The sequence below is a fragment of the Rutilus rutilus genome, assembly GCF_951802725.1.
Source record: "Rutilus rutilus genome assembly, chromosome: 8".
Lineage (NCBI taxonomy): Eukaryota > Metazoa > Chordata > Actinopteri > Cypriniformes > Leuciscidae > Rutilus > Rutilus rutilus.
The window spans coordinates 41537771-41548532 of NC_140222.1; the positions used below are offsets into that span (position 1 = coordinate 41537771).

Below are 10762 nucleotides of genomic sequence, written 5' to 3' on the forward strand. Positions count from 1 at the left end.
TCCATATTTTTGGGGGGGGGATCAGGCCTTTGAGGAATTCATCTGTTAATCTCTCAATCATCATTGTATCGCATTGCATTATATGTTTTAAAAACTGAGCATTTAAATAAATGTCATCTTACTAAGACACATTAACGGCAGATGCAGAGTGACGACCAATATTTATATGCATTTTATTTAAGTAGTCAGTTATAAAGATCTCAGTGATTTACATTACAAGTGATCAGAATTTCATCTTACTTTTTGGCCATATAAATATCAGCATCTGCACCAAATTGCATATTTTTGCTCAGTTCGGGCCCCTGAATAAAACTGATATATTCTCGCTATAAGTGATTTTCGGACTATTGTTTCATGTGTCAGACTTAAAATAACTTTTGTTACCGTGACCTAATGTAGTTTGGTTGATTCAGGAATACTAAGTAATATTTTTGAGCAAATAAAACCAGGACATTTAAATATGGTTTTCACAATAAGTTCTTAAACTGCAAAGCTTTTTAAAGATATGCAATTTGAAAGAAAGAGATTCGGACCCTGTTGCAAATTCATTATCTAAGCAAATTCACTGCTAAACAAATGCCATAGTATTTTGATTAAAAAAAAAAGGTGTCAGAAAGTAATTTTGAGTGCAAAGTATTTTATTCCTCTCAAAATATAATGTAAAAAAAAGAAGAACACAAATCGATGTTATGTCATCGTAGACGGGTATGCGTGCCTTTTATTAATTTCTCATCCGCAGGTTGAAACGTTAACAGAATTTGCGCATTCAAACGTGACCCACACCTTTGTTTGTCTAATACTGCCGCTCTGACACACCAAAGCCTCTCGTGTTTTTACTTGCAAATCAGGATTACACACTGAATGACGATTTCTAATGGTGAGAAAAGCGAAATTACGGTTAATATGCAACAGACCAGAAACAGATTTACAGGGAACGAGTCCTCAAATTCATTAAGGGTTTGCTTTACAGGACTAGTTAAGCCAAAAATGAAATTTACTCATCCAAACCTGTAATTATTACAGTGAAACACAGAAAGAGATTTCTTGAAGAATCTTCACGCAGCTCTTTTCCATAAGAGTTCATCTTGAAATTGTAAATGAAGCTATTTCAGTCTTTCTACATCACATTTGCATGTTTAATTTTGGCATTTATTTGTAGTTAGTTGTGAAATTTACTAGTAATTCCTAAATGAAAATTGTTTTAAAGTAAATCCTTTTTCATTTGTAGTCAATGCAAATCAATCGATAGCTTTGTATGAGGAAGAGAATAACCTACATTGGCCAAATCTTTGAAATCTCAGTAACTAGAGACAATTTATATATAGTGTATGTTTAGATAATAAAAATACTTGTGCTTTTATGATGTTTTTTTGTGTCATTACTGGAGCTTGACATAGTTATGAACTTGCATACTTGCATGATAACAGCATACCAGATTGAAGCAACATGATGGGTGATAAATAATGACACAATTAGTTTTTTTGTGACAGAATCTCTTTCCCGGTTTTTAAAATTTAATTAAATTTTAGAATTTTAATGAAACATTTGAATGAACTCTTAATAATAAAGCAATTAATTTCCATTAAAGTTTGGTTTAAAGTACTTAATTAATGTAACTGTCCCATTTTACGTGACATATCTAAAGTGAGAACTATTAAAAGTTAATATGATGTTAACAAAGCATGATCTAACTCTTTATGATTTAATTAAACAACGACACTTTGTTAATTACAGTGACAATGAATGAAGAACTCACTATTTGTATATAGTCTATTAATGTATTAACTGCAGTTTATAGCTATTGATTAACTATTTGACAAATGATTTGTAAATACTTTATTATACTATACTTACTATAAAGTGTTATCAAACTTTTTATTCTAGCTTCATTCCTTTTTTTTAAGCAACACTTGATAAAATAAAGCAAACTTTTGAACAAAAAGCTGAGAAAGTCTAGTTTTTTTCTTCTTCAAAGACTACAATGTGCGTAAGCAATACTTCTATCACTTGTTTCTGCTGCTTCTTCGCCTGTGTTTTGATCAGAAGATTCTGTACTCTTTCAGAAGATGTGTAATAGCGCCCCCTACCGTATAACAGTGAAATCACGGCAAGCCATGAAATTCTGTCAGTGGCGAGAAAGTTGTGTCATAAATGACGGAAAATTCCGCCAATGGTGGCTAAAGAGTTAATACCGAGTGACAATTATATTTCGACCATGTATCACAATATCAAAACTGCAAGATCTGATAACCTTGTAGACCAAGAGACCTACCCAGACCTGATTGACTCATGCCGTTGCAATGTTTACCGGTTGCGTTTCATTCCTTTTCTTTTTTTCTAAGCAATTAGAAACAAGAGATGGCCGCCGTAGACGTGCCAGGGCTGTGCAGTTTCCGCTCATGTCAGTTGTAAAGGGCTTAACCCTACTCGGGCCTGTTTATTTGCATCCCTCAGTACGTTTCGCCCATCCACAAGGAAGCCTCATGCTACTGTACCCCAATAAAACCAGAAAACACAGTCAGGGATGGCATGAACTGACTCTATTGTGGATGCTGCCAGTGCCCAACAAGCCCTCTTTATGATAGCAGGAATTATGATGGCCGTGGATATGTGAGATCGCTGGTGGCGAGCAAGATAAGTCGAGTAATTGTCACTTACTGTAACAGCGACTCCCATTCATTAAAGGCCCGTGTCTAATAAACTACTGGAGGAAAGGAGGCCAGCTGTACTGGGAAGCCTTGCACAAGGCGGCTCTTTCTCTGAGGCCCCAAACTTTGTCAAAAGGCGAAACTGTCTATGGGGCGCTCTGTGATTCAACAGAGATTCCAATAGAGGTTTGTCTTGGGGAGCAAACAAGGGCTTCCTTTTGTCAAAATATAGGGTGTTCAAGAGGGACAGCAAAAACTGATATAGCTTCTTCTTTAGACCAGTTCCAGTTATGTAAACTGGAAAACAAACAATTCAAGGGCTGTTGTGATACTTAACTTATTCCCCTAATATCAGTCTTCTTTACTTTCAGCAATAGTTGATCATAAAACTTATAGGGTAAAATTGACCAAATCTGTCAAGTGGTAAATATTTTTTTTCTCATTTTTTTTATTTGCATTTCATGACAATTAAGCACATTTCCACCCAAAAGTCTCATTACTGAAATGCAAAACAATGATTTTTTTTATGATAGCGTTTATTTATTTTTAATCAACTATCAATAATTGTTCAAATAGTAAAAACTGTATTTATACACCATGAAATTATTTGTTCTGTTGCCTGTTGCCTCTCATTAATTATCGTGCAATTGTCAGTAATAATAATAGAAACACTCCATAAAAATAAAGAAACTAAAGGAAGTTGACTTCATTCTCTTCATGCTTGATATATATATATATATATATATATATATATATATATATATATCACAGTAACACATTTTGCTGCAATTAGTTATAACAACTTAAAAAAGTATGTGTTCTTGCTTGACCTAAAATATTAAGTTTAATTAACTTTAGTTTAGTTTAGTTAAGTTGATCTCAACAAATTTTTAGTTGAAACAACACATTATTTCTTATTCTAATATATTGAATTTTAAGTCGTGATAAATCACAGCAAGTTGGTTAGTTGACTCATAACCTATCATAAAAAAGTTAGTACTTACATTACTTAGAGTCCTACCATTACAATGGCTTCCTCATCACTGAATTCTTACATTTTCTCTTCTAGAGAGACTGTAAGAAACCAGATGAATTGAGGAATCCATGAATAGAAGCCCTCTACCCCGAATATTTCTGTACAGTGAAGTGAATTCCAGAGGTGCTTCACGAGGAACACATGTCCTCAAGTATGCTGACATTTGAATGCATTTCTAGGGTGACAGCAGAAGGAACCCTGTTGATTTGGGGTGTCTTTGCAGGATCATGTTGGGCCATTGTGTGTCCTTCTCAACTTCCTCTCGGTAACTGTCTAAGGCGGGCATGCACTAACTTTTTGGAATGTGTCAAGTCCTTGTGAACTATTTCCTTTCTTTTCCAACCGCTGTTTGCTTCTTTATAAAGTTCCTTTTTCTAACCTTTTAAACTGAAGCAGTGGACCCTGTGCAATATAGCCTAGGAACAATGTCCTTCTGCATACATCCATTGCTAAACAAGCCATTGCAACTTTAAAAAATATACTTTTTTAGCAACTTTACTTGCTGTAACTCAGCAGCTAAACCTCATCCTAAACTCATCCGGAGAGACGTGGGTTTATATTTACAGAGTTATACCAATTTTGCAGGGACTCAAACAGAACTCCCATAAGGATATTTGCTGTCATTAACTGAGCTCATGGCGGTTTAGCAGAGACCAATTAAGACTCATATTTGCTTATACAGTTGTTATGTTTCTCCATGGACCATTGTGATTGGGGCCATACATCCCATTGTTTTCCAACAATGAATGGTACTTTGGTTTACTTTGGACTTTACAGGGATATGAGTATAAGAAGGCTCAAAGAATGGGAGAGATATAAAGTAAAGCACAATTCAAACACACAAGGCACTAATGACACATGACTAACTTCAGAAGGTCAGAATAAAAGTCAACAAAGAGAGCAGCTTCACTCCTGAATCTAACCAAAGATCCGTTGAGGAATACAAGGATGAGGTTGAGGGAAGTGTTGTAGGAGAAAGTTGGATTATGGAATCCAAGGGGGAAGTGGGATCGACTCCATCTGTCGAGAGGGTCTTCCAGTCGAGTTTGGCCCACATGCTGGATGCTGGCTCAGGAAGCTCTTTCACACTTCCTCCCGCAGTCCTAGACATGGTCCTCGAAGGGGGAGTGTACCAAAAGGCATAGCCTCTATCTAAGGGTCTTTGTCCCTATGGGGGGGCAAACAGTGGGATCCTACAGGAAAGGAAACACACGCCCCCTCCTTCAACAACAGCAGGAGGAGAAAGAAAGCACATTACATGCTTGAAATCAGCCCTCTGCCATTATTTTAGTGGGGGGACACTTTCGCTTTCAGACGTGCTCCACAAGTTGGGAGTTGCGAGATGGGCAGATGAGATTTTCCTTGGCTCAAAACACAGATTTCATGAATGCACCTGCTATTGTGCCTCCCAACATTGTTTTGGTGTTTTGTTGAGTGTCACATATCAGTAATGGAAATGAGGCAATAAAACGAAAGGAAGTTGATATCAGTTTCCCCTGTACACAAAAGTGTGCGACAAGCCTGGTATTCAAAAGGAAGTTGGTTTACTCAAAGAACAGGGCAGAAAAAAAACGTATTAGCTACTCGATTATCAGCTCATTCATAAGTTACGGCAAGCATGTAAATGTACAATAATAGACACACCTCTGCAGTCTACAATAATACCGCTGTACACGCACACTTGAATGACAGTCGATGTTTGACTTGATCTTTCCCTCTTCTTTTTTTCTAGTATTTTTTCTACTCGAGCATGGCGGTGATAATTGGATTGTGTGGACACCTGTATGAGTGCAGTATATCCAGGGGATTAGAGAACGGGATGGGTGAGTCAGCTCAAATTATTGTCATGTTAACCCATACAACTGGCAGCCGTAGCCCCCTACCACTGACTAAAATAAGGTCACAGCGGTCCCAGAACCTGTCCAACCTCAACAAGCCATAGATGCACAGGGGATTTGACTAAAACTAGAGCATAACTCAAATGGTTATTTGAAGATCCACACAGTTCAACATTGTTTATCATGCAAAAATTTACTTATTTCTACATTGGAAAGAAATTCAAACATTGTACCTTTAGGGGTACAACAACTTGCCCCTTGTCCCAGTACCCTCAAAGGGGCATATTTGTATCTTATCTTACCTTAAGGGTACTCCTCTGAGGAACTATTATGAAACTTTTGGGGATAAAAAAAAAGGGTGACAAAATGTTGAACCCATAAAGGAACAAATTTTGCACATTATTTTTTTCTGATAGTGTAAATGCCTCTTGAATTTATATATTCACAGAAGCCAATAATTCACCACACAACCTGTTGTGGGCAGCACAAAGCATATATTTATCCTGTATTTAACCCGCATTTAATTCAATCTGGTTTGTCATGTTGGCATTAAAGTCAATGTGATGTGACTAAATGTTTTTATTACATCTATTAAATTATTCAAAAATACATTACAAATATTATTCGCACATATAATTACCTATACCTCTTTTAATGAGCATGTTTTTAATTTCCATATTAAACATTTATTTAGATATTTTTCTGGGTTAATGAGTTAAACATGCCAAGGGTTACACAACTGTTCTTATATTGCAATGAAGAGAAAATAATTAAATTCTTAATATGAAAACTTTATTAAGGTTCTATAATGACCTTTTTTATTACTAATCAAGGTTATTTCAGGTTGTAGAATGTCATGTTGTGCGACTGCCCAACAACCTAAGGATATTTATGAATTAATAAGTCATGATATTTATGCAACAACAACAACAAAAAAATACCTTGAAAAAAATATACAAAGCATTTTGAAAATAATGACTATGTGTACATTTACATGTATTTAAGTTTTAAGGAAAATATGTTATTACTTTCAACTTGATGGTTACACCACATGCCATTTTAGAGTTATTATGATAACTTCTTAAAAATGACATTATAAATTTGGTCACATAAAACCAACTTGAATATATTACATTTGAATGAACTTTACCTAGAGTTTTAAAACCATTCTTGAATGTCATTGATCCATTATCCTAACTGACCCAACAACCTGACAGATTTGCATCATCAACAAAACATGTGAGAAGTGTTTTCATTTATTTATCCTGACCATGCACAATTATGTGGTTAGTTGCATTTAGCATTTCCCCTTCACGTGTGAGCCATTTTGAGGTCCCAACCAACCAGTTGAGAGCCACAGCTGTAGTAGATGAGCTTTTACACAAGATTAACTTTTATTTGTTAAGAAAGTCTAAGGTATATTGTATCCTTTAGTTTCAGTATCACGTTCTGTCCTGGTGCACGAAGGATAAATGTTGCACGCCACTGCCAACAGCCCTTGTATGAGCTCGTCAGGGCGGCCATCGTTAGCAGGAGTTGGTAAACAGAGCGTGGAGTGTGAGGAAGGGGGGCAGAGGTGGCGAAAGACGAGACGGCAATAGTGAAACTCAAGCTTGTTGGAGTAGGGAAGGGGGTGGTTGTTTGACCACCGGGATGAGCGATGAGTCGACGCTCCCATCAGAAAGCACTGCCACGGCAACTGCGCGGATTCACTAGGTGTCGTCTAGGCAGGTAATTCATCAGCCCATGCCGGGGCTGGGCCTCCGAAAAACTTCCCATGGTCACTTCAGAGTGCGAATACGTAATGAGCTGGAGGGCTCCACATTTGCCACGGCTGATTAGACGAGAACAATGGGCCCAAACAGAACTGGCAGCCCTCACAATGGGGACTGGAAAGCCTCAAGGCGTTGCCTCCATATTTCTAGGGTAAGAAGAGAGAGAGAAAAGTGAACAAAACTGTAGTTTATAACTGTCTGCTCTCTTTCGGATGGCTGTTGAACATGCCCGACGCTTTGTCACTGGACTTCCGAGAGTGTGTATGTGTGGTAAGGTTGCGCTCAAAGGCTAAAGAATGATGGGGGAACAATGTTTTGTCAATATATTTGAATTAATAGACAGAGAATCTGGAGCCATTTTTAGAATAATGCGAACAATGAGAAAGATTCGGATCACGATTATTAAAGTTAACTAAAACCTTTACCGTTACTTGAAATAAATAAACATTAACTCAAAATAAGTATTAAGTATTACTTTAGTTTAGGGTCCAATTCTCACTATTAACTAGTTGCTTATTAGCATGGATGCTACTAGGAAGCACAATTCGCCCCCCAAAATCTCTAGATATGGAAGTCTTTGCCCATTTTTATCAGCGGCAGATGAAAACGAACACAACCAGTCGTTTGATTTGAGGTTTCATTCATGCCTGTTGCAGGAACTGTTCAGGACGGGTTGAAACAGTCAATAAGTATGAGTAATATTAACAGGGATTTAGCAAACTCCACTAATACTTAAATAAAAAGTGTCATTTAATTCCTATGAAATTGTTAAATTCTTTTCGCACTGATTATTTGTGTGCAATATTAACATGCTGTTTATAGCTATAGTACATTTAAATTAACAGTCCTTTTCTGACCAACCCCCCCTAAAAAAAGTGATAATCTTAACTAAGCAATTTGGCCTGGAAAGAGATCAACGTCATTAGTGTCTTTTGTTTGACAAAGAGGAACTGGCTCGTGCAGAGCGCTCAATCTCCACAGTAGGCATATCTCTTTGAACACACTCTATGAAATGAGTTTCTGTATCAGTTGGAGACAGTTTCGCTCTCCACTTTAAAAATAGAGATGATGGGAGGGAAGCCCCTGGAATATTTATTGGGAGGGGGGTGGGGGGGGGGGGTAAATCCACAGCCCGCTGACAATTTGCTCTTTTCGGTCACATGTTCTTCCCGTTCATCACTGTTTTTCCAAGTACTTAACGGTATTTACATATTTTTTCAGTGTAGTGCGGCAGATACGCGCGGTGGCGCAGCCCAGCAATGAGCCGCTGAAAGAATTCACGCTTAATTGTATTTCATAAATCATATTGGGAACCCCTTCAGAATAAGCTCCCTGTAACAAAATGATAAAATGGCCAATTATGAGAAAATTCCAGGGTCCTTAATTTACTAAACACACTCCGGAGAGACTCTTTTGAGCGCAAAGATAGACTCCTTGTTGAATTGTTTTTCCTTTAGTAAATGGAGTGGCTTTGCATTATATTACTAAATAAATGAGCATCGGTGCTTGTTTTAAATGCTTTTCTCTGAGCATTTTCCACTCACAACATCCGTCACTATGACCAACTGACCACTATGACCTTCCCCCTTCCATCAGGAGGATCGGACCTAAACTAGTGTTTGCAGTCTAAACTATAGTCTTTTGAACGCAAATAACTGGAGTGATAGGTAGAGATAGCAGCTCCATCACTCTCAGAACTGCTCAAATTCCTAATCAGAGTATTTGTTTTAGGTTTTGCAGGTTCTGAGCAAACCCCGTGGACCGAGTCCTCCTGATCTGTCGTCTCCCGAAGGGCCAGATCTGCACGCTTGGGGATGGCAGTGTCGGCAAACTTGCCGGATCAACTTTGACCTCTCAGTAAACGCATGCGTTGGATCCAGGCTGCATATGGAGTTCACTGCTGTCATTATGTTCTCTGACTCCTTATACCTAAAGAAACTCAAATTCATGTTCATAATAAAAAATATGTAGTAATTCCTCTTTTTGACGCCACAAAGTCTTGTTTTTTGTTTGATACATCAACGAGATATCTTTATTTATTTTATTTTTGAGAGAGAAGTTTAATGCACTTCATATGTTTATTCAAACACAATAAAGTTGAATACGTTTTTATTTTTTTTAGCACAAAATAAAACCATCCTTACAGATTTATATTCTAGTGATTGTTAACTGCACTACTACATCCACTGAATCTTTTTTTTTTTTTTTTTAAGTACAATCAACTTGACTATTTAAGTCATTTCAACTTAAATGACATTAATGTTACTTAAAAAAAATGAGTTGAACTTTTTTTTATTAATTAAAATAATGTAAAAATATATGTTATTATAACATATTGGTCATATAATTTTTAAACTTCAATAGATCAATTGAAGCTAAATAAAACTTGAAAACAAACTTTTAAAGCTTTTAAATATTTTTTTCAACAAAAAGATAAAGGGACTCAAGTGAGTCAGTGAATTGTTTATTTGAATTGATTCCCTAACCTAATGAACTGATTCGCTAAAATCAGCTGCACTTTTCAAGACTATTTAGGATGGTTTAGGAGAGTGTTTGATTATCTCATTCAGCTGGAAAGCTTTGTGTGTGAAAGAAAAGGATGCTTTGTCATGCTGCTTCGTTGGAGAGAGAAAAAAAGAGTTTGATACTTTTGTTAGTAATACTCAATCATGCTGTGGACTGTATACATGACTTGTGTTCAATTGTGTGGAAATAAAACAAACAATATATTTACCAACTTTTTGTTTTTCAATTGTCTTAATTTTAGGGCTTTTGTCAGCAAATATTGATAAATGCAATTAATAGTTTATCACTTGACAGGTGTAAATCAAGTATTCAAGAATGTGTAAACAGTAAAATGGTCAAAGACATGTAAGAGTGTTCATGATAAAGAAAAGGAAACAATATTTTAAAAATCTGTTGGTTTTTACATGGTTTTGAAAAAAAACGTTTATACAATTTTAAAGAAACATTTAAATGTAATTAAAAAGTAAAAAGTGTTATATTTTCATTAAACCTTGAATTAAAAGAAGATGTATGTACACATCTTATTTGGTTTTCCTTCTTTACAAATATTATTAATGCTAAATGTCATTCTGTTTTTGAGGAATCGCACACCATGACATTTCACTAGCTGAACTAACCTGTCTTCTGTCATTATAAGAGATTTGTCAATCTAATTTATTTTCTACATGTTGGTTGCACCACATGACTTTTACTTGGTGGACAAAAGCTTTCAAAGATTAATAACAACATGTTAGTTTTTCTAAGTAATACTAATAAAAGACAATGGCAAACTACTTTATCAGGTTTTATTTTCTTTCTTATTTTTATTCATTATGATATGAGGACAGTTGCATAACCCTGACATGTCATGTTTAACAAAAAAAAAATATTTAGATTGTTTAATTGAGAAATTATAGCATGCTGAACATAGTAAAGGTGCGTTAAAGTCAATGAATTCAA

The 10762-nt window shown here is 36.0% G+C and overlaps 1 long non-coding RNA gene across 4 annotated transcripts in view; it reads left to right on the forward strand.

Annotated features, from left to right (window-relative positions):
• The window catches only part of LOC311296054, a 148309-nt gene extending 137872 nt beyond the window's left edge, over nt 1–10437 (forward strand). For all 4 annotated transcript variants that reach the window (XR_014628467.1, XR_014628468.1, XR_014628469.1 and 1 more), the window contains 2 exons: nt 5417–5507; nt 9029–10437. This is a non-coding gene — a long non-coding RNA (uncharacterized lncRNA). The remainder of the gene's footprint in view (nt 1–5416; nt 5508–9028) is intronic.
• The last annotated feature ends 325 nt before the right edge of the window (nt 10438–10762 follow it).